At 49.5% G+C, this 24331-nt stretch overlaps 1 protein-coding gene across 1 annotated transcript in view; it reads right to left on the bottom strand.

The window, feature by feature from the left end:
• Window positions 1–24331, bottom strand: part of LOC147636374 (uncharacterized) — a 46380-nt gene that overhangs the window by 5722 nt on the left and 16327 nt on the right. The gene's annotated exons all lie outside the window — the stretch shown is intronic.

Here is a 24331-nt window from a genome sequence, read left to right as displayed (position 1 = left end):
CCAACAACAATAGGCGTTCAGATCCTCACTCAAACACAACAAACACCCAACCTATGGAGCTTTTATTGCTGAATACATGACTTCTGTATAGGTGCATTCTGACCACAAAAGAGCCACACTAGGTCCTAAGAGACAGCTGACCTGATCCTCCCAGCCCTTGGCATTATTTGCTTTACTGACAATACTATAAAGTACGAAGGTTTGCCTACTAGCTGATCTGAATACCTCATACTGCTGCCATGAAAGGGCTTCCTGTCAAAACTTGTAGTGCTGGAAAAAGAGGGATGCTGTAACAGCGGAGCCCAGATCTCAGGAATTAACTATAACTTAATCAAACACACAACTCACCGCAATTGAAATGCCACTTTAAAAAAGCCAAGACTACCAAGCACCGCAAGGAGGATCTATCCCCTGGGGTATCTTATTACCAAAACGAGTTTGTAATACAAGCTTGTGAGTGATCACAAGATCACCAGATGCAACTTTGCAATCAATTCAATTATCAAACAAAATATTGATGAGGTGGATCCACTGGGGTCTTCTCCGCAAACTTCCAGGCCAAAGATTTCTTTTCACACGTGTATCCAAGCCAAGAGGAGGTAACTCTCCCTCTAAAGGATACCCTCATTCTCCCCAAGCTCTATCAACAAGCCTACCTGTGCCTTGGGCATCTCCTCTTCAGCCTAGAAAGCTCCAAAGCTTCAAGTCACAAGCCTCTCCGTGCCTTGGGCATCTCCTCTTCAGACCGGATAGCTTGGTAATAGGTATTCTCGTGAAAATGTCCAAAGCCTTTTTTTTTCCCGGAAAAAGATCCTTCAATTAATTAAAGAAAAAACAGCCACAAAGGACTAAGTACAACCATGACGGGCTAGATACAACTTGCCTCATATAAGAGCGGGAAACAAGTGATCATCAGGGGAAGAGATGCTTCTCCTCCGGCTGGCCGCTCTGTGAGGAGAAGGCTATCTCATAGGTGGGGGGGGGGGGGGGGGGGTGACAACCACACAGGTGGCCTGTAATGCCAAATGGGGTCACCGCCTCTATCTGTGAGGAAAGGGCCAGGCCTCCAAAGTCTCAAGAAGACTTCCCGCCACTTCCACATGTGGTCAAAACCTCCCTATAGCTTCCCCCACTGACTGCGGAGGGTGTGAATGATGTCAACCCATATGCTCCTGATGGTCTCAACCAAAAGAGTGTGGGTACCCTCAATGACCTCGCTGCATCTAACACGCCAAATGTGCCGAGCTGCTATGCTACTGCAAATCTACCATCTCTGGCATGAGCCTAGTCACCAGTCACCTGTAGGTGGGGTTGTGAGTGGTACTGCTACAATACGATGGTGGGAGACCTGAAGGGCTAGTCCTCCCCCATCCTCATAAGTCCTGACCACTCCGGCCTCGGTGGCCCAAGCGACAGTGCCCCAAGTGATGATCCGGGTCAACACCCTATCCATAGCGAAGATGCGGAGAATCCGCTGCCAAATCTGAGGCTTCGGGCAATCCCAAAGGCAATGTCGCTAAGACTCCTGTGGGTGTTCCAGAGGCTCAGGAGAGGAGACTCAATGGGATGAGGGGCAGAGAGTTGATGAGACAGGATATTGAGGCGGCCATCCCCCGGGAGTGGCGGACCCCAGTACAGGACCCTTCACCTCCACAGTGGATGGGTGTCTTTACTCGGCATGAGATCCTCCTAGCGGTCTGCGGCACAGCGGAGAGAGTCGCCCCACTCACTTTCGAGGTGGGAGAGGGTGGCCAGCTTCAGAGGTCACGACTAGATTTGGATGGGTTCCAGGGTTGTATCCTTCAGAGGGTTCGGGTGGTCGGCTTTCATCAGAGACAGTGGTATGTAGACCCCTCACCGGCCTCGATAGGGGAGGATTGTTCTTGGAGACTCTGGGCTTGGGACAGCAAGCCTCTTATTCGCCTTCAGTGGGACCCAGGGGAGTGGTTTTGGCGAGATCCCTACTCGGCCCCTACCAGCCCTGCCATTCCCTTTTTTCAGTACACAGCGAGGCTGGGGCGGCGGATTCAGAGACACAGGATAGAGAGCACCCCGGCAACGGCCGAGCATTGGCGGCGACAGGGGCTCTCCCCTGCCTTTCTTAGGGACTTCTGGCAGCGCCTTTGGGCCAGCTTCCGTCCCCGGAAGGTGACGCTTTTTCTCTGGCTCACAGCGCATAGAGGATTGGCTGTGGGGGCTTGGCTTGCTTTTGGTAGACACCCAGCGTCCTGCCCTCGGTGCGATCATGCACAGGAGTCACAGCGGCACTGCTTATGGGATTGCCCACAGGCACAGCAGGTCTGGCAGCGCGCTCTCAGGATGGTTTTTGCAGGTTCTCCAGGGGAGATGTTGGTGACATGGGGTGCGGTAGCTTGGGCCACGGATAGCGGCCCTGCACTAGGATATGAGGACGCTCCTGGCAGTGTGACCATCCAGGTCTCTGACAGGGCGATGGCGGTGGTTCCGACACCAGACTTCTCCTCGGCAGCCTCTCAGGAGGGGGTCGGGCAGAGATGGGAGTTGATCAGCAGCATGACGGCCTGGCACATATGGAGAGCCTGATGCAGGGAGGCCATTGACCACCAGACGACTCCACCGGCGGAGGTCATACAGGCCCTCTGGGTGGACATCATCCACACCTTGAGAGGACACTGGGGGAAACTCCAGGGAGACTCGGATCGCATGAGAGGGCGCCGCAAGGCTTTCCTCCGCACTTGGCAGCCTGGCCCTTTCCTCACCGCGAGGGACGAGGATGTCATTTGGCACTATCGGCCGCCAGTTTGGCTTTTCTCACCTCCTTCATGTATTACTAGGTAGCCCCCCCCAGAGAGCGGCCAGCCACGGGGGGGAGCTCAGGTGTTCATTGTGTTTTATCCCTCCTTGCGAGGTGAGCTTTGTAGCCATATGGCGTTTTCTCATTAACTAATAGAAGGATCTTTTTTCCGGAAAAAAAAAAAAAAAAAAAAAAAAGGACTCCTGTGGGTGGCCGCACCGCGGGCGACCTCCAACTACAAGCACCGACCGCCAAACTCCTGTGTGCCATGAGCCAAAGAAAGAGAGTGATCTTCCTCGGCCGAAAGCTGTCCCAAAGCCTCTTCCAGAAATCTGAAAGGAAGCGCTGTGATAGACCCTGAGACTGCCAATGTGTTATTGTTGCCGGTGTACCATCTATCTTAGGCATCTAGATCCTGCGGCCAAGACGTGTTGTATATGCAAAGAAGGGGGCATCCAGAGTCTCCTCCCGATCCGCGGGATCATGCCACGACCACTCTCTTGGGTCCCACTCCAGCCGCGTGAGAGGTCGGCACTCCCAAATCCATAGCCACTCCCTGGCCACCTTGGCCGGTGCTGGATCTATGTGCCATTCCCGTGCCCGAAAACCAATCACCCTCACCCTTTGCAAGGTGCAGCCTCTCAAATCCTCCAAGGAGAGCTCTGATCTCTCTAGTCTATCATGGGATCCAATAGAAAAAGTGAGTAGACCACTGTCCTCATCTGTTTCATGGACAGCCACGAGGATATCGTGTCTGGTAAACACACCTAGCCACACCGCCGGGGGGGGGGGGGGGGGGGGGGGGGGGGGGTCCGGTTTGGAATAGGAGTAAGCCACTCCTAAGAAATAGCTGAGTCAATGTCGATGCCGAGCCTATCTCTACCCCGGATCCCTGTCAAGCCTCTCTCTTGGTCCTCCTCAGGTAACTTCCTGTGTGAAATCCAATCTCTGAGAGACCTCGTTGGTCCCATTCTCAAAGCGCCCCAAGATACATGCGGTCCGGCCCCTAACATGTGGCCACTGGGTAAACGGATCACGGGGTTCCAAACCAAAGGCTATCGAAGTTGCTCCTCTGAGGCAACTGGAACAATCTGTCTGAAGGCTGGCCTAAGATGATCCGAAGCATGAAGTAGATCGGCTACAAATCTATCCTTAAAGGCTGGGCTAAAACCACGGGCCCCCAAGGCTCGAAGTGAGGGCTGAAAGCCAAGCCAAGAGGACATCCTTCCAAGACTCACCACTGGGTAGAAGTCCTCTGACAACCAGCTTGACGACCAAGAGGGCACGGCTCTATATAGCGGGGTCGATGAGTCCAAGCCCCCCTCTGCTACATGGCTAAATGATCACTCTCCATGCCACCTTGGCCCTGACTAGCCTCCCATCACTTCCAGCCCACAAAAAGTTCTAGTTCAAACCTTATACCTAGCCAATACATGCTCGAGAAAAGGCCGAGCACGAAGTGATGTACCACATGGTGGCAAGCAATAGTTGGTTCGCCACCACCACTCTGCCAGCAGAGGACAGCCTCACCGAACTCCAGTATAGAGGTTCTTCCAAATACTCAGAAGAAGCGGAGCGAGCTGCTGCTCGGGAGAGATATCAATGCCAACCTGACAACTGAGGTAGCGGACTAGAGTGCCCATCGGGATCCGCTGGAAAGCCTCAACTCGTCGCCAAGTCGGGGCGAGTGCTGACCCTACCCAAAAACCACACAACTTGTGCCAGTTGATCTACGCTCTTGATGCACGACAGAAAATCTCGATCGCCTCTTCGAATCTCTAGAGATTCCCAACATCTCCTGCAAGGTAGGCTGCTGTGTCATTGCAAACTCTAAGTCTAGCAGCTCCTCCTGCGTCCGGAGGGGAAGGCACAATCCCTGGATTCCGGTCTCCGAGGCGGAGAGAAAACTACGCATGGCCTCGGCGACAAATAGGAAGAGGTATGGTGCCAGAGGACAGCCCTATCGAACCGAGCAGAAAAGGGGAAATCTGTAGCCTCGGGCTCCCTGAATGAGAACCTCATTGCGTGATGCTGAGTAAAGTCCTGAGACTCCACGAATCCACTCCATGGGGAATCCCATCCGGCTCATTGTGCCCTCCAAAAATCTCCAATCCACCGTGTCATAAGCTTTCTCAAAGTCTAGGAGTAGCACAATGAGGTCCTGTTGCCGCATCTTGGCCGAAGCTGTCGCCTCCCAAAAGGTAAAGATGTTGTCCAAAATGCTCTGATCCTGAACAAAGCCAGCCTAAGTGTCGTGGATCAAGTCTAGGAGAGAAGGCTAAAGTTGCCTGCTGATGGCCTTGGCCAAGATCTTATAGGTTGTCCCTAGGAGGGTGATGGGTCTCCACTGTCAGATCTCCAGTCTATCACCACCCTCCTTCGGAATCAAATGAATCAAGCCCTCATGAGCCTCTCTGGCATGGCACCTGAACATAATCTCATTGAAGGCAGCGCGAAGGCCACCTTCCATGAGGTCCCAATGGCGAAAAAAAGAAAGAGACAAGAAGCCCGTCCGCCCCCAGGCATTTTCCTCTAGGTAGTGCCGTCACCGCCTCCGCCAGCTCCTCTGAAGTGACTGGGGTCAATAAGAAAGACCAAAAGGAGGGGAGAACCACCTCTCTCGTGTGCCGCCAGACTCTCTCGCACACGTGTTCATCACCTAGGAGAATAATGGAGCACAAATGAGAAGAGATCGGAAGAAATCCGTGGCGATGGCTCTCACATGTGGGGGATCGGAAACAATAGCTCCATCTTGGCCACGCAGCCTGCAAATACTGTCTCTCCTCCTGTGGGGGCCAACTATCTCAAAGAAATCTCCAGTAACTCTGTCATCGGCCTGAGTCCAGAATGAAGCCCTAGCATGGTATCTATACTCCACCCTCCTCTCCTGAATGGACCGAATCTCCGTGTGGGCGGCAGCAAGCTGACTCTCAATCCACGGGCTGTCTGGGGAACTCTCTTGAAGGCACTGTAAAGATGCTAGGCCCCTCCTCAGACTCCTCTCCTGCACCCGAAATCCCTCCAATCTAATCTGGGCTGCATCTTGTAAGAAAACACTAATCTCCCCCTGGCCACCATCCAAATTGCACGATGCAAAGCCTTAGGAAAAGTCGAGTCCCGCCCATATCTGCTCGATCCGATTGCAGATCTCGGGGTCCTTAATGAGGCTCTCTCGTATCCTGGAGCTCGCATGCCTGTCATGCCTCCATGGGTCCTCTAGGGACAATAATAACTGGGGCATGATCTGAAAAAGTAGTGCTTGCCAAGATACCAACCATGCCCCCATGGCTGCAAGCCCACTCGTCGACGTTAAACTTGTCCAACCGAGAAAGGTTGGGGCTAGTGCTCCTCCTATCCGATCGAGAGAAGCTAAGACTCCCAGGGCTACGCCCAAACTCTAGGAGATGCCAAGGGTATTGTCCCCTAAGAATCAGTATCATCTGCTCCCAAGCAGTGTACTCCGCTCCTGAGACTGTGGCTGTGCCACCTCCAAGTCTGTCCTCTGCTGCCTCTATCAAATTGAAGTCACCCCCCATGCACACCAAAAATTAGCCTGGGGCAGGGCCTGTCGGACAGTGCTCCAAAAGAGAGCTCTACCTGCACCAGCATTCGGGGCATAAATGTTGAGGAAGCCAACGCTATCCTCACCAATTAGAATGGTAACCCACTATGCACGTCTTGGAACTATGACTCCTGACCTGTCACCGACGGCAAAAGCTGCTCACTATCAGAAAGACACTCCTCCCTGCGTCCGTGAAGGGCCGAAGGATGGAGACCAAAAAGGATGACTCCTGCTTGATAAAATCTCCCCGCAGCGGCGGGTGCACCCCTCAGTAAGGTGATGCTCCTTGAGGAAAAGAATGTCGATAGGTCCCCCCACCATAGCTCGTTGAAGCTCGCCTCTAAGGACGCCTCGTCTCTGAAAGCACTAAGGCCCCCCTAAACCCTGAATGTTCCATGAGACAAACCTCATATCAATCTCTGTGTGAGGCAGAACTATCGGAAATGCCCTCCACTCGAAGAGTCTTGGGCACAAGCTTAGACGGGGAATAGTCACAATCCGTCCTGGTGCAAAGTAGCGCCAAGTGGGCGTGGATCTTGCCCTCCATGTACTGCCACTCTATCTGAGCGCGAGAGTATACATACTCCGTACTCCATCGATCACAATGAAGATAATTGTAAGAAGGGGGGAGTGGTACTGCGATAGAGGTATGCATGAACACAAAAAGCAGCACCTCCAGGCTGGAGGTCACCATCTCCCCTTCTTGGTCTTTGTGGGCTGATCCACCAAGCGCCATCCTAGCTAGAGGCCATAGATGAGTAAGTACGTCGGTGATGCGAAGATCCTGAAAATGCTGTGACAGCTCAACTACCTGGCCCTAAATGGCAGCGATCATCGACTTTGGATCCCACTCTGTCCCCAGGGCTACACTCAAGGGAAAAGAGAAGACCAACGCGCCATTCTTTGGTGTAGAGGGTCTGGAGTGGTGGAAGACCACACAGATCTCAATAGGGGCTATCGTCTCCTCAACCTGTCTGTCCCTTCCGCTAGAAGACACCAGAAGAAACTATAATCCACATGCTACCCCAAGATCCAGGGGGATCACCTGGAGACTTGGGTAGGAGAGCCCTCACCGGTGAGGCCGCAATGGTCATCTCAACCGGCTCTGAGAAACGATGAATTAGGCGACGAACAGAACTCATTGGCTATCTCCTCTCCGGAAGAAGAGGAAGGGGCAGATGGAGCGACTGCGGGTAGAGTCAGAGGCGAGGGTGGGGAGGGGAGAGGGAGGAGGCGGGGGAGGTGGCTAGGGGGAGCCGGTAGGCAGGTAGGCTGGAGAGGGACGATGCTGAGAGGCATCCATCGGAGAGGAAGGCTGCTAGGGAAGGATGGACCTCCGGAGATGGCGGGGTTGACCAGCCCCACTCAGCACTAAGGGCCGGAAGAGGGGTCGCGACAATGAATCGGCTGCCAAATCGGGGGGGGGGGGGGGGGGGGTTTGTCTTCGTGACTAGAAGGGACCCAGCGTCTGCGTGGGCGAGCACTAAGGTAAGTGCTCGTAACGGTTCTCTGATAGAACCGAATCCTCCTGCATGCTGCCAGCTTGGCTTGCACGACGGTGACACTTAGCTCTAGTGCTTGGCTGGCGACCCAGGCGGGGGCCAACCGTCCGCCACTCTCCGGTTGGTGGGTCATCCATGGTTGGCACTTGGTGCTCTGCTACCTGGGAACCTACTGCTCCCGTAGCCCCCTGGTGTGGATATAAGCGGGAAGCGGGGAGGGGTTGACGCCAAGAGCAAGCTCTGGCCACATGACACATCTGTCTGCAAATGAAACATTGGCCTGGAAAGCCGGAATACTCCACTCGCTGCATAATGGGCTGGGAATAGATATCATGTGAGGCACAGAATCCGGCGAGGCAACACAGATGCGGAGAGATGGAATCCCGACTGCTCGTGCAAGGGCTGAGGCGGGGGGGGGAAGGGGGGGGGGAGGTGGGGGGTACCATCACTCTCCTGATGGCACCACCAATCACCTGGAAAAGAGGAAGGTATTCCTTCCTAAGGCTTGGAAAGCAGACTGTCACGGGAAAGCCTGAAACTCCAACTAGAGGATCATATGCCAAGTCAAAGCCATGCTGCCACCGTGCAAAGAAGGCCTGGGTCGTATGCGGTGACACGGGGCTCAGCTGCATGACAAGATCAAACACCGCTGGTGAATCGAACTCAACCTGGTAGTAGCCACACCCCAATGGATGAATATATGTGATCTTTAGACACGCACCTAGGAGGCTAGCCTGAAGAAGATCTTTGAGTTGGCCACACGCGGGGCAGCTACCGATAATCTTGCATACCAGAGTGGAAGCCTCTAGGGATGCGACAGTCGTAGCCAGAAGCTGCAAGTCCGCTTCTAAAAACAAAAGGCAGGTAACGACAGCCTCGATCGGGGGAGACAGAGTAGCTGCCATGGAGTCCTCCTGGGGACAAAGACCAAAAGAGGCCGAAACTTGCCAAGAATAAAGAAACAGTCCACAAGCTGAGGGTGCTGCCGACAACGACGAAAGAAGGGGAGGCGACAAGACGAGAGGCAAAGCGGGGGAGGCAGGAGGCTGACAGGAGCAAAGAAGAGGAGAGGAAGGGGAGAAAAAGGGGAGGGGCGCAAGAAGGCGGGAGGTGGTGCAGGCAGGCAGGCAGGACAGGAGGGGGGGGGACTATGCTAACGAGTAGGTGAGAGGGGCGCGCATGCTGGAGGGCACAAAGGCGGGAGCAGGGGGGAGTGAAGGTGGGGATAGGGGGAGAGAAGGGGCACAGAGGCACAGGCGGGCAGGAGCACTAGCGGAAGCAGGAGGCGGCGAAGGCTGGAGAAGGGGGCGAGAAGGGAGGCACAAGCCGGCAGGACAGGGAGGAGGAGCAGACGCAAGGCAAAGGGAGGGGGTGCAAGCGAGAGCAAGGCGGCGAAGGGGGGAGGAGAGGGGGGCACAGGCAAAAAAAACGAGGTGGGGGGAGCGCACCTTCGTCACTTTTCACTTCAAGCTTCTACTAGCTTGGACTTGTGAAAATGTCCAAAGTCTTCAATGAGATCTTCAAAGTGCTTCAATGGACTTCAAGAACTCTCAACAAAAAATCTTATAATGCCTTCAATTATCTTCAACGAGTCCTCAAAGAACTATCCATTGTAGACAAACAGCCCCAACACATAGCTATTTTTTTCCACACTTTCTAGTTAGTTCTTGGCATGAGGCAACTTACCAATTGGCTCCCAATGTGACAACAACAGCCCAAGCTGAAGAATGCAGGGAAGAGGGTGAGCTTGAGCTCCAAGAAAACTTCTTCACACACACACAAGAGTAGACAAGCACACAAGAGAGATGGGTGGCTGAATTTTCTTCTATCTTCTTCTCTTTTCTACAACTATAACATAAAGATAAGAGTACATACTATAAGGGAAAATACTCTACTACTAAAGCATGCAAGGTCCATAATGTGAACCCGCCTATATGAGTTGGTGCTATACTATGCCATAACTCTAATAACCAAAGTGGTTGTCATATACTACAGCCTGTAAACCATTGGTAGCATATCAACCATAATCTCACCAGAGGCATAAGTGCAACGGTGTCATCCCTATCCACACTAGTTGAGCACCATATCTCAACACTCCCTCTCGAGCTCAACTCCATATCCTACACTCTAAGTAAGCTTCTAAACCTATGAATCTTCTCTCTACCCAATGCCTTCATGAAGATATCATCCAGCTAATCCTTTGTGCTAACATAACACATCACCTGCTAGAACCTTCTCCCCCACAAAATGATAATGCACTTCAATTTGATTCATCCTAGCATGATACACTCGATTACTGGCCACCTATATGTTGCTCATGTTGTCACAATAAATGACAACTGTCCTATCTATAACATGCAACTAGTTTGGTCGTGTAACACACAACAAGACCTTCTTTATACCTTTATGTTAGTGAGCATGAAGCAATCCACTTTTATCTTTATTCACAAGAGATAGAGCTGAAGAGAGAGACAATGCACAGACAACACCACATTACGTCCCAATATACCTACTTAAGGGCCCCCTCCGGCAAGCACGAGTATTTTCTTTTATTACTTTGGAGAACTTTTGTAACAATGCAAAAAACTTACTAAGAATAATTGGCACAGAGAATGTCAAACGCAAGGATGTTGCAGACCTGACATCTCCTGAACTATCAAACGGGCAGAAGACAACTTTGAAGCCACTTCAGAGAGCCTTATGCACACCCAGATCTGCTCATGGAGATGCACTACGGAAGGCTAAATGTTGAAGCAAGCTTCAGGCTGCCTTAGGACTAACGCACTAAGGTGCTTTGGCTGAGAATAAGATATGCAACAGAAAAAAGTCTTAAGCACACATATTATGCACTTCTCTAATGCTGAATAGAATGAAGAATAAGATGATTTTAGCAAGGACTCAAGGGCTGCTTATATATCGTTTACGACTGCTGGTCGTGGATATATTCTGATGTCGGCCAGCTACGACTGCAGAAAATAAGCATAAAATGCTAATATTCAGATCTTTCTTCACACGTGTGGTGCGCCTAATGCTGCTGGCTGACTGCTGTAAGGCCCAGCCGACTGCTGTCCTAATCCCATGAAGGCTGCCGACTAGCTGCAAGGCCCCTTGTATGCCTCTTAGGTGTGGCCCATGGTGCCCACAAGCCCAAGGGCTTGTTCTCTAAGTGGGTTAAGAGATAGACATTGACACCTACTGCTATGTAGGTAGTGCATGTCCCTAGACTAGGGCTCACAATGGAGTCACGGTGTATGACAAATGTTCCTAAGAGTACTACTGTATGATTATGGCATTGATGATGAGCCAATGTGTCACATTGCACCTCACTGCATGGGTGCCCATGGCATTCCCTGTGCAGATTCTCCTCTATCAGTGGAAGCATGGTTCTGGTCGAAGAATCAGACAGTTCTACACCAAGTTCAGAGACCAAGGCACTCATGAAGCCGTTTGGCTAGACGAGGAATTCTTCCAAGAGTACCCACAGTTATTGGCGGGCTACATGGAGGCCATGCAACTACCGCCAAGCTAAGCAGGAGGCTCAATGATTTATAATTCGTCGACCACTTCACGCTACTGCTTATTCGGTACCTCTTGTAAGGATGGTCCAACATAAGGCTTTAACCATGAAACGTGGAAGACATCATGCATAGTCCAACTATCTGGCAACTTCAACTTCATGGAGACATCATTGAGCTTCTTTACAATAGGAAATGGGCCAAAGATTCGGAAAGAGAGCTTGAGACAACGCTTGCACACTTGCTTTAATCCCTGCTTCATTGCCCTTGCTTCATGATTCGAAGAAATACCCAATATCCCTCCTTGTAGTTGACATCTCTTCTACACTTGTTGGCTTGCCTGGAGTATGCTTCCTATGCTTTGGTTAGGTACTCCCTTCATGGACTCAATAATGTCTTTGTAGTCTTGTTGGCCTCCAATGATGGCGATACCATCCTCATAAGAAGCCACAAGAAACGGGGACCAAATGAGACCTCATATCGAGTCCTACCAATGCTGTACCAAAGGAAGATAATGTTACCACTTTGACTGCTTGTTATGGCAATACAACTTGAGAACATCGAAGGCCAACTGATTGTATGTTTGACCATCTATCTTTGGATAAAATGCACTAGACAACTACAACTTAGTCCCAAAGTTATCAAACAAAGCTCTCCAAAAATGAGAAGTAAACTCATGATCTAAGTAATTGTCTGTGGTAAACCACAAACTAGGTACCAAAGTCAAATGAACAAGCAAGTAAATATCGTTGGTTGTGGCCGTCTGCTTGTGTGAAATGAGCATGCAAAACTTACTGAACCAGTCAACAATGGTCAAACACTGTATTCCTAGTTCCCATGGTTGCTAGAAAACCTCACATCTCACCATTGCAAGCACGCTTATATTCAGCCGCTATACTCGACAAAGAAACCGTCGGGGCTACTTCTTGCTGCTCCAGCTAATAGCAGGACTACCAAAAGAGAACATAAAGCCGCTAGTAGATCTCATGTCTAAGACACACTACTTCTTGCTGCTCTCCAGCTAATAGCAGGACTACCAAAAGAGAACATAAAGCCGCTAGTAGATCTCATGTCTAAGACACACTAGCCCAATCTGCATCTACGTACGTGTATTCTAGCCTCATAGAAAAGTCCATAATGTATTGTGGACTTTATGTACCTAAGTATCCTCCTAGCCTCATCTACATGTGCTTCGTCGGGGCCTCCATAAACTGACTAACCGAATTACTCAAATCTGACCTACTGAGACACATGTAAATCAAACTATCTACTAGGTGCATGTACATAGTAGGGTCCTTCAAGAGATCATGTATATCCATGCTTAGTTCCGTACATCGTACGGATCTGGCCGTATGTACGAATCGTACCGTACGGATCCGTACGATCAGGTACGAATTTTGCATGTTTCTGCCCGTTGGAAGTAGCCGTTTTTCTGCCCGTTTTTTTTGTTGTTTTCCTTTCATCTCTCCTGAGTCCTTCTATAAAAGCCTCAAGGACCAAGCCTCTCCTCCATCTACTCCAAGCCTCAAGGACCAAGCCTCTACTCCAAGCCTCTCCTCCACCCGCCTCCAAGCTCCTTCCATCCCACTTGAGCCTCTACTCCAAGTTCTCTTCCTCCAAGCTCTTCCCATACTTCATCTTCTCTACGCTCTCTCCTCTACTCCACGCTTTAGCCCTTCTCTTATCCATCATGCCTCGGGAGAAGCATGAGGCTTTTGATTTGCATTGCCTCAATGTGGAGAAGGACACCAAGAAGTCCAACTCCCATCATTGGACATGCCGATATTGCGGCAAGTCAGTGGAACAACAAGGCTTCTCCAGCACCTTTCAAAGATTGGGGGACAAGTTGCCCCATGCAAGGAGATTCCGCAAAGCATTGCCGATGACATTTCGTGGAAGATGAGCGGCGGCTCAAATTCAAGTAGAGGAGCATCATCAACACACGCACCGGCACCACCATCGGCACATGATGAAGCGGCCACCGGCTCTTTCATTGGTGTATCCTCCACTGCCACTTCCACGGATGCACGGTCCGCCTCCGCACCGGGCAAAAGGCAAAGGGTGGTGGAGCGTGAAGGGGTGCAACCCTCTCTCCACCAAGTCACGGGTAGTGTGAGAGGTTCGGTTGCATTCCTTAAGGAGCGGCAACGCCTTGCGGAGATAGAGATTGCTCGCACCATTATTGAATGCAATCTTGCCTTCAATGTACTCCAAAAGGAGCAATGGAAGAAGATGGTGACGGCCATTGCCAATGTGGGCCCATGTGAGGGGTGGACGGGGGTCTCTTACACGGCTATGCACACGAGGAAGATTGATGAAGAGAAGGAGAGAATTGATCGAGCCCTTGATCCGATTCGAGCCGCATGGACGAAGTATGGATGTTCTATTCTCACAGATGGATGGAGTGATCAAAGGAAGCGTGGCATTATCAACATCCTTGTGTCTTGCCCGCTTGGCACATACTTCTTGCGTGCGGTTGACACCGGGAGAAGGGGGAGAAAGACTATCGGGAGTTTCATCTACCGCCATATTAGGCAAGCGATCATAGAGGTAAGCATTATTTTACTTAAGTGTGGCTGATTTTGTCATTTGTGCAAAGCCCTCAACTCATATGATTTATCTACCATGTAGGTTGGGACTCAAAACGTGGTGCAAGTCATCACCGACAATGCATCAAATTGTCGACGCATGGGCCGCTTGCTTGAGGAGGAATTCCCCACCATTGTGTGGAATCATGTGCGAGTCATTGCATTGACTTACTTGTGGAGGATGTGGCGAAGCTCGGGTGGGTGAAGAGGATTGTGCAACAAGCTACATCTATTGTCAACTTCTTCATGCTAAAGGTGAAGGTGCTTGCTATGTTTCGTGAGCATAGCAGGCTTGACTTGAAGAAGCCATCGGCCACCCGCTTTGCCTGCATGTGGCTGGTTTTGGAGCGTCTATACGATGTGAGGCCCGCCCTTCGCCAGACAGTTGTTTCCACCATGTGGAACGAATGGGATGAGCACGTCACTGAAGAGGCCAAAGCCATGCAACGCTTTTGCCTAGAGGAGAGATTTTGGACTACAGTCCGAGCAATTGTCATTGCTATGACTCCATTCTATAGGCTCTTGCGGATGACAGATTGCGAGAGGTCCACCATGGGCCTTCTTGTCCACTTCTTTAGAGCTGCCCTTGTGGAGTTAGAGGCTTGCACAGACATTACATTTGACGAGCGAGCACAAATCATGGAGATTGCACAGAAGAGATGGAGGTGGATGCACAAACCAATCAACGGGTTTGCAGCATTGGTACATCCAGCCTACAAGTCTCCAGTAGTTTGCACTGATAGGGAGCTTCGACAAGATCGGGATGCATATATGCTTCGAGCTGTGCTAGTTGATGAGCACAATGCCTTTCAAGAGGAGTTGGGCTGCTATGTTGATCAGAGAGGTCAAACCTCCTTTTCGTCTCCCACTTGCTGGAGGAGGGAGTCACTTGTGAAGCCCCTTTTTTGGTGGGACAATTTTGGGTATGGACTAGAGCATCTCCAACCCATAGCCTTAAGGGTCCTAGCCCAGGATTGTTCTACGGGTGCATGTGAGAGGAACTGGAGTTCCTATTCTCTCATACACATGAGGATACGCAATCAACTGAGCACACGACAATTGGAGCGGTTGGTCTACTGCCGCACTAACTTGCGCATGATGCAGGGCATTCTTAGTATGGGTAGTCCCAGGCAGGTAAGTGACGAGTCTAGACTCTAACTTGTCATGACTCATAACTTTTAAGTTTTGTGTACACTGTACAAACTCTAACTTTTGTGCCTTAATGTGTAGGTCAATGTTGACACTTTCACGTTGACGAGTGAAAACTTTGCAAGTGTCAATCAACAACCTGATGAGGAGGAGGAGGCAATCTTCATGGAGCTCTATAGTGAGCTTGTGGCAGCAGATACTCGCAGCACCAGGAGTCAGCATGGACAAGGCCGAGCAGTTGGAGTTCATAGGCCTCCGCCTTCGACATCGGCAAAGGGTGGCCTTCGCACATATGTGAGGCGGGGATCCTCGAGCTCCAATCCCCGCCTTCATGATGATATTCCATTGCCCCCTCATGATGATACCCCACTGCCTAGAGAGCCCTTGTTTGATGATGATGGCAACCTACTTAGCGAGAATGATCCCCAGAGTGTCTCGTCCACCTTCGAATAGTCCTCTTCAGAGAACTCTCTTGATGGACACTCTAGTAGTGATCATGTTGATGATCATGCAGATGTTGGTGATGATGTAGACTTTTGATATGTTATAGCTCTCTAGGCATTGGGCATCTATCTCCTTCTAGCCCATCGATGATGTATTGTAGTATGTAGTATCATGTATGTACGCATGTTGGCGGTCACCCATGCCATGAGTTTTTGGCCTATCCTTTTGTAGCAATTTTGTACTCTAATGGCATGATGACATTATGTTCATGCTTCTACTATTTTGTAACTTCTTGTCTACAATTTTTAAGTTCAGGAAGTATTTTATAAAAAAAAACGTACTAATATCGTACCGTACCTCAAAAAATTTTAAGGTACCAATTAGTACCGTATTTTATCGTACCAATTTTAAGGTACGAATTAGTACCGTATTTTATCGTACCTTTCGTACTAACTAACCATGTGTATATCTGTAGATAATCTCGTGTTCTACTCCAATGGCACTAAGATTGGCTTATACCCTATCACACCATACTTGGACAACATGTCCACAGCATAATGCCTCTGCAAAAGCCAAATCCCATCACGTGATCTAATCACCTCTATACCCACAAAGTATCTATAGGAGGAGCTGGAACTGGCACTGCAGAAATACAAAAGGGAGAGACCTAAAGGGCTACTCCCCCACCTTCCTTCTCATATGGCATGACGATCTTGGCCCCAATGGCCAAAGCAACTGTGCCCAATGTAAAAATACGGGCAGTGGACCCAAATCCATCGTGAAAATGTGTAGGATCCTCTACCGAGCCTATTGAGGCTTCGAGCAATCCCAAAGACAATGACGCTAAGACTCTTGGGGATGGCCACACCTCTGACATAATGTTGGTCTACTCCCAATGGCCAACCAAACTCCTATGATGAGAGTGATCTTCCGCCGCCGAACACTATCCCACAGCCGCTTCTATAAATCTGAGAGAAAGTGTGGTGGGAGGACGTGGGACTGCCAGTGTCCTACTGCTACTCAAGTGCCCTCAACCTTTGACATTTGAATCCTACGGCCCAACCGTGTAGTGTAAGCAAAAAGGGGGTGCCAAGCGTCTCTTGAGTCCTCACTGTCCTTTGGATTATGCCATGTCCACTCTCCCAGGTTCCGTTGGAGACTCGTAGGCCAGCCCTCCCAAATCCATAGTCGCCAAGAGTCTGTCTCTCGCCACCTTGGCCGCAGTGGAGGGTCAATGTACCACTCTTGTGCATGAAAACCAATCACCCTCACCCTCTGTGCAAGGTGCATCTCCTAGCATCCTCTAAGGGATCTCCGCTCTCTCTAGTCTGCCATGAAGCCCAATAGAGCAGGTGAGTAAGGCAGAGCTCTCATCTGCACCATGAACTACCATGGGTATATCGTGCCTGTTAAACACTCCTAGCCACCACTGCGGGAGGAGAGTCTAGTCCTGGGCCAGCCACTCTAAAGGGATGGAGGAGTTGATGTCGAGGCTAAGTCTATCTCTAGCCTGGATCCCAGTAAGGTCCCTCTCTTGGGCCTCTGGGGGCAGCTGTCTGAATGTAAGGCAATCTCCAAGTGACCTAGCGGGGCCCGTGCTCAAAGCTCCCCACGACATGTGCGGGCAAGCCCTAAGCATGTGACCACTAGGCAGACGGACCATTGGATTCCAAATCAGAGACTGCCAGAGATGCTCCCCAAGCTATTGGAGCTGACTGCCTAAGGGCTCGCCTAAGATGATCCCAAGCACACAAGAGACTAGCTGCAAACCTGTCCTCAAATGATGGGCTAAAGCCACGTGCCCGCATCTTTGTGAAAATCCATCTCGTGCTCTAAGGCCAAGGGCCTTCCAAGATCGGGGTGCAGGAGGAGATCCTAGCTAGGAGGAAGTCCTTGCAAGACTCACCACCCGAAAGAAGACCTCGAACAATGAACTTGTCCAATAGGGCACAACTTGCATCCAAGATAACAAACTGGAGTGTTCTCGCAACCCACTGAAAAGCCTCAATAGGACACCAAGTCGGTGTAGGTGATGAGCCAACCCAAAATCCACATGACTTGTGGCAGTTGACCTGCGCTCTGGGTGCATGACAAAAGATCTCAATCGCCTTGACAAATCTCTAGAGGTTTCCCTCGCCCCCAGACAAGTATGCTACCATGTCATCGACGAACTCGGAATCAAGGAGCTCCTTCTACGTGTGGATGGGAAGATGCAGTCCGATCCCGGTCTCTTGGGCGGAGACAAAACTACTCATGGTCTCAGCAACAAACAGGAAGAGATAAGGTGATAGAAGGCACCCCTGTTGGACTAAGCGAGAAAGCCCCCTAAATAAGAACCTAGCTGTGTGAAGCCGAGTAGAGTCCCGAAACATCTCAGACCCACTCCTCCGGGGAACCCATCCCGCCCATCGTCCCCTCCTGAAAGCCCCAATCTACTCTGTCATAGGCTTTCTTGAAATCAAGAAGGAGAACAATCACATCCTGTTGACGCATGCTGGTCGACGCAGTCACCTCCCAAAAGGTGAAGATGTCCAAATACTCCGATCCTGAATGAAACCCGTCTGTGTACCATGAATCAAGTCTGGGAGAAAGGGCTATAGTCTTTGGTTGTGCCCTTGGCCAGAATTTTGTAGGCAGTCCCTAAAATCGTGATGGGTCTTCACTGTCGAATATCCGATCTAACACCACCCTCCTTGGGAATCGAGTGGATCAATCCCTCAGACAACCTCTCCAGCATGGCTCCCGTAACTACCTCCCTTCCATGAGATCCTAGTGACAGAGAAATAAGGAGACTAGAAGCCCGTCTTGTCCCGAGCACTCGCCCCTAGGTAATGCAATGTAGCCTCTGCCAACTCTTCAGAGGTGAAGGGTTTAGGAGGAAAGTCCGGAGAGCATGAGGGACCACTTCTCGTATGCTGCCAAACCTGCTCACACACATCTAGCACCTGTGAGGAAATGGGGGCACCCGTGAGCAGAGTGCTAAAGAAAACTGTGGACGATGGCTCTCACATGAGAGGAGTCTGTAACAATGGATCCATCTTGGCCTCGCAACCTGCGGATACCCTCTCTGCTTGTATGGGCCTGGAATCTCAAAGAAATCCCCAGTGACCATGTCTCTCGCCTGCCTCCAAAAAGAGGCTTTGGCATGGTATCTATACTCCATCCACCGCTTCTCTATGGATCTGAGCTAAGCTCTGTATGAGTGCAACTGACTCTCAATCCATGGGCTATCTAGTGCACTCTCCTAAAGCCGCTATAGAGAAGCAAGACCCCTACGAATGCTACTCTCTTGCTCTCGGAAGCTAGCCAATCTACTCTGCGCTGCCTCTTGAAATAGACTGCTAATCTCTCCAAGGCCTGCTGCATCCAAGGCGCCGGTGGCTGCTCCTAAGTGAAAATATAGCCTCTCCCAAATCCCCTCTATCCTGCTGCAAATCTCAGGGTCTTGGATAAGGCTATTTGGAATCCGAGTACTCAAATGTTTGTCTTGCCCCCCCAAGGGTCATCCAGGGAGAGAATAATCACTGCATGATCGGAGAAAATAAAGCCAACCAAAATACCAATCATGCCACCACGACCACAAGCCCACTCATCTACATAGAACCGATCTGATCTGGATAGGTTACAGCACTACTCCTCTTGTCAGATCCGGAGAAACGCAAACTCCTAGGGCTGCATCCAAAACGGCAAGGGTCATGTCCCTTGAGAGCCGAAAATCAACTCCTCCGAAGCCGAGTACTCTGTACCAGATAGTATAGCCATGCCACCTCCGAGCCTGTCCTCTACTGACTCTAGCATGTTAAATTCCCACCCATACACCTGAAATCCGCCTACGGTAGGGACTGACAAACTGTACTCCAGAAGGTGGCCCTACCTGCCAACCTACAGCATTCGGTGCCTATACATTCAAGAAGCCCAGATAGTCCTCTCCAATCTTGATGGCCACTGAATTCGTCCAGTGACAATGGTGCCTAAGTCGACCACTACCAACAATAGCTGCTCATTGACGGAAATGCATACTCTAACCCTGTGTCCTAGAGGGGCCAAAAGAGTGGGACCAAAAGGTGTGCCCTGCAAGATCTTCCCGCGGCAGCAGATATGTCCCTCTAAAAGATGGTGCTGCTGAGTGAAGAGAATGTCAATGGGTTCACCGACTGCGGCTCTGTGGAGCTCCTCTCTTTTTTTTTCCTTTTTTTTTTCAGAAAGAGACTTCTATTAAGTATGAGAAAAACATACAACAATCACACCTATAAGCCGGAAGAGAATAGAATCACCCCAATATGTAAGGTGATTTCAACCACTGAGGAGCATCATGATGCCATGTAAGACCTGTGGTACTAGAGGAAAAGAAGATGTGAAACCGGCCTCTGGTAGAAACCAAAGTGCGGTAGACTAGCAGTCACCCGTCCACTTGTAGTCTAGATATGAAAACAAAAAAAAAGATTGGAGCTAGAGTGCCCCAAATCTGAAAATAGAACGACACCTGTTGGCCCCAAAGCTTGGCGCCCCTTGCGGTATTTCTTTATTCAATTTCAAAAATATGTAAGGCTGAGTACAACAAAATCAGCCAAGAGAATACACCAGTATGTCCAATCTGACAGCCCACAATACCTCTTAGCACAGAGGATTCACACACACAGATCTGTGTCTCAAAGCAACACTCTGTGCCTCCCTCTAATCAGCCAAGACCATTTAGCAGGGCAGCCATGAGCATACATCTGGCATATCTCATGCACATAATTCAACATCTCAGCACAAACATACATTCACTGTTCAATCTCTGTCTCCACCCTTTTCAATCTGCCATACCCCTCCTCTCACAAGGGGCCAGATAGCTCAAATCTGCAACAGACATAAGCCAATGGAAAGAGAGATAGATGAACAAATTCAGAGCTTACCAAAATCAGCTCGTGGATCTGCACCGGAGGAAGTGATTGTACCAGTCTGTACTTGCACACTTGTTTCAACAACCTTGCTTCACACGTGTGGGTGTACCTGTCTGTACCTTCCTCTCTGCATCCACTTCAGTTCTGTACCTGACTGTACAGACCATAAAATATGCACTGTATCAGTCCGTACTTGCCACGTGTCACTGTACTTGCATGCGCCGCTTGTAGCCAGTCTCTGTACCCGACTGTACCTGCTCAACCAGTTCAGCGCCGCCTGTACCAGGTCTGTCCAGCATCGCCAGCACCTGTTCTGTTCGTACAGCTGTCCGTACAATTGTACCTGCAACAGAACCTGCAGCAGCAGTTCTGTACCTGTGCGCAGCCTGTACCAACAGATGTACCCGCAACAATGACTCTGTACCTGTGCGCAGCTTGTACCAGAAGGTGTACCTGCAGCAGCCTGTCCGTACAGAGCTATACGGCTGGTTTGTACGGCCTGTTTTGCACAGAAAAATCAGTAGCAAACTTCTGCAACAGCCGACTTGTTTTCTCTTGCTCTCCACGCTTGCAACCAGCACGTATGCTACACGCCTTTCCAAAAAAAAGAGAGAGAATGAAGTGAGAGGCATGCACTCCAAAAGTGGAGTTGCCCCCTCCCCATACTTGTCCTAGGGCCCCAACTTTAATAATAATTAAAGTTCCCTAGGGGCCACTAAGGCCTAGGGGCAACCACACATATAACATTAAAATTTTAATGTTCTAGTTCCCCCCTTCACACCTAGGGATGTCCACACATCATTATCTCTGTCCGGGCACCCCACATGTGAATCATTCAATATTTTGACTTAGCAACCACCATGCCCACACTTGTGCTGTTCCATTTTCATAGGGCCATGACATACCCCCCTCTTGAAAAATGGCAAGCGTCCTCGATTGCATTCTGGTGATACAGCAAAATATCCAAAGTGAAATATACAATATGGCAAGATCAGCGTCCCAATCTCTCTAAGCCATGCACATGTATCAACATCATTCACTGCAAACCAATGGCGTAGTAATAGTCCAAGTTGTATACCACTGTGAACCATACATAACCACAATATCCCATGTGACTAGTACACATATATCATAGAAGTCTCATAAACAGATGTACTGTCAGCCATCAGTACCTTCGGTGAGATAAAAAACTGCACCAAGCGACCTCTAGATGTCATCTGAGCCTGTCTGTATCAAGGGAGTGGAGGTGCTACCCCCCTCTTGAGCATCAGGTAATGCTCCAGACCCATGCTCTGCTGAACGTGAATGAGCCACAACAAGAGTCGGCTCTAACTCAAAGGCATCGAGATAAAGCTACAAAACCTGAGGTGAATCTGTTAAGTCACCTTCCTCCATTCACTTCGCATCCATTGGTGAATAGTTCTTGAACTTCCAAGATAGCGATGGGAAACTTTACCTCGTACCTTTCTTTCCTTATGTGCCAGTATCTGCTCTGGAATAAGAACCTCATCAAGTTCCTCAACTTCCGGCTGAGCCTCATCTGATACATCCTCAGGCACATCCCCACGAAAAGGTCTAAGGAGACACGTGAAATGCATTGTGAATCCTCCAGTGATCTGGTAGCTTCAAGCGATAGGCCACCTCACCAATCTTTTCCAATACCTGAAAAGGCCCATAATAACGCATGCTCAACTTAGGGAATAAGCGCTCTTTACCCTTCATCTTCTTGAGTCTAGCCTTTTCAAAGCGCAAAAGAACCCCATCACCCAATGCAAACTCTAAAGCACGTCTATGACGGTCTGCGGCTTTCTTTTGCTTCTGCTGAGTTTTCTGGAGTGCCAACTTAACTCTTCGATAAGCTTCATCCATACTTTCCACATACTGATCAGCCTCAAAGATCTTATCCTTTGTATGCAAAATGGGTAGTACCTTCTTCCCTCCTTCCACAATCTCAAAAGGTGCCTTGCCTGTCGAGGTATGTACAGTGTTGTTATATGCAAACTCCACCAAAGGAAGATACTTTTCCCATTGTTGCTTGTGCTCTGACACATAACACTTAAGAAGATCCAACACTTTAGAGTTAGCCTCTTCTGACTGACCATCTGTTTGTGGATGAAATGACGATGAAAACTTGAGAGTTGTACCCATGTTGTCAAACAACCCTCTCCAGAACAAACTCGTCATCCGTGGATCACGGTCACTAATGATAGACGTAGGCAAGCCATGGTACTTGAAGATGTTCGCCATGAACAACTTCACCATATAATCCACTTTGATCGTCTTACGCATGGGAATGAAATGGGCCTGCTTACTGAACCTGCATATGATAGTCCAAATGCCATCATTGCCCGTTTGTGTCCGTGGAAGATCAAAGATAAAATCCATGGCAATGCTCTCCCAAGGTCTATCTGGAATAGGTAAAGGCTGTAATAACCCTGGTATCTTTTGACGGTCAAACTTTACCTTCTGACATACGATGCATTGCCTCACAAAGGCATCAACATCTCTTCTCAAGGTTGGCCAATAAAAGAAAGTCTCCACTGCTTTTACCGTGGCGTCAATACCTCTATGACCTGCATACGGTGGAGCATGACTTTCAATCATAACCTTGAGTCGCAATGGCCTGGTAACACACAGTCTGCCATGCATCAATAAAAATCCATCTCTAAGAGTGTAGTGCTCATGCCGCTGACCCTCAGACATCTGATCATACAACCTTTCAAAGTCCTCATCATGGGCATACTGTTATTTCATTTCATCAAGCTCATGATGATAAGCAAGTGAAACTGCGGAGACCTATGGCTTGCGTGACAAAGCATCTGCCACTACATTCTTTTTGCCTTCCACATGCACAATCTGAAAGTGAAACATAGACAAAAAGTTTGCCCAACACATATGCTTCTCTCAAAGCTTAGTCTGCATAAGGAAATAACGCAAGGTCTGATGATCTGTCTGCACAGTGAAATCAACCCCAAGCAAGTAGTGTTTCCATGTAGAAAGAGCGTGAATGACAGCCAACATCTCTTTCTCATAAACCTATAAATGCTTCTCGGCATCTTGCAATATTCTACTCTCATAGGCTATGACATGTCCCTCTTGCATGAGAACTGCACCAATGCTACTTCCGCATGCATCACACTGGACAATAAAAGCCTTTCGGAGGTCCGGTAACACCAATACTGGATCCGAAGTTAGCTTTTCTTTGAGCTTTTTGAATGCTGTAATTTCCCGATCAGCCCATCTAAACGGAGTTGCCTTCTTTGTCAAGGCATGAAGAGGCGAAGCAATTTCAGCAAAGTACCGTATGTACCGCCTGTAATAGGAACACAATCCTAGAAAACTGCGTACATCATGCACGGTCCTCAAATCTGGCCAATTAAGAATTACTTCCACCTTTGCTGGATCCATACGGACTCCATGCTTAGACACTCTTGTTATAATCTTCCAAATTTTAACATTTTGAAGCATCCAACTTGTGCCATGCAGTCATAACATCCACCTCAAATGTAGATGTGAGCCATACGGAAGAGAAGACCTGTTTAAATTGTACCCAAGTAGTAGGTGCTATGCCTTGCAAAAGAAGAGTAGACCACCACTGCAAAGCATTGCCCTTGAGAAAAGTGGCAACTTTCCTCACCTTAGAGGACTATGTGTAATTCCCACCAGAAAAAGCAGCATCAAACTGTTGTAAAAAGGTAAGTGCTTTCAATTTATCTTTGGCTCCAATGAATGTATCAAACTTCACTGCAGCCCCCCTTCCTTATAATCTTTCGCCTTACCCATAGGCGTTAGATTATCATATGGGAGTGGCTTCGCAAGATTGCTGCCCCCAACATTCATGCCCATCATAGGGTCAACATTTCCCATTCCCACACCTGGCATACCATACATTCCAGCCATGTTTCCAAACAT

This window comes from Cibotium barometz, chromosome 8 (genome assembly GCF_041138505.1).
Source record: "Cibotium barometz isolate CiBa-2024 chromosome 8, ASM4113850v1, whole genome shotgun sequence".
NCBI classification, from domain to species: domain Eukaryota; kingdom Viridiplantae; phylum Streptophyta; class Polypodiopsida; order Cyatheales; family Cibotiaceae; genus Cibotium; species Cibotium barometz.
This window is presented reverse-complemented; position numbering and strand designations above follow the sequence as displayed.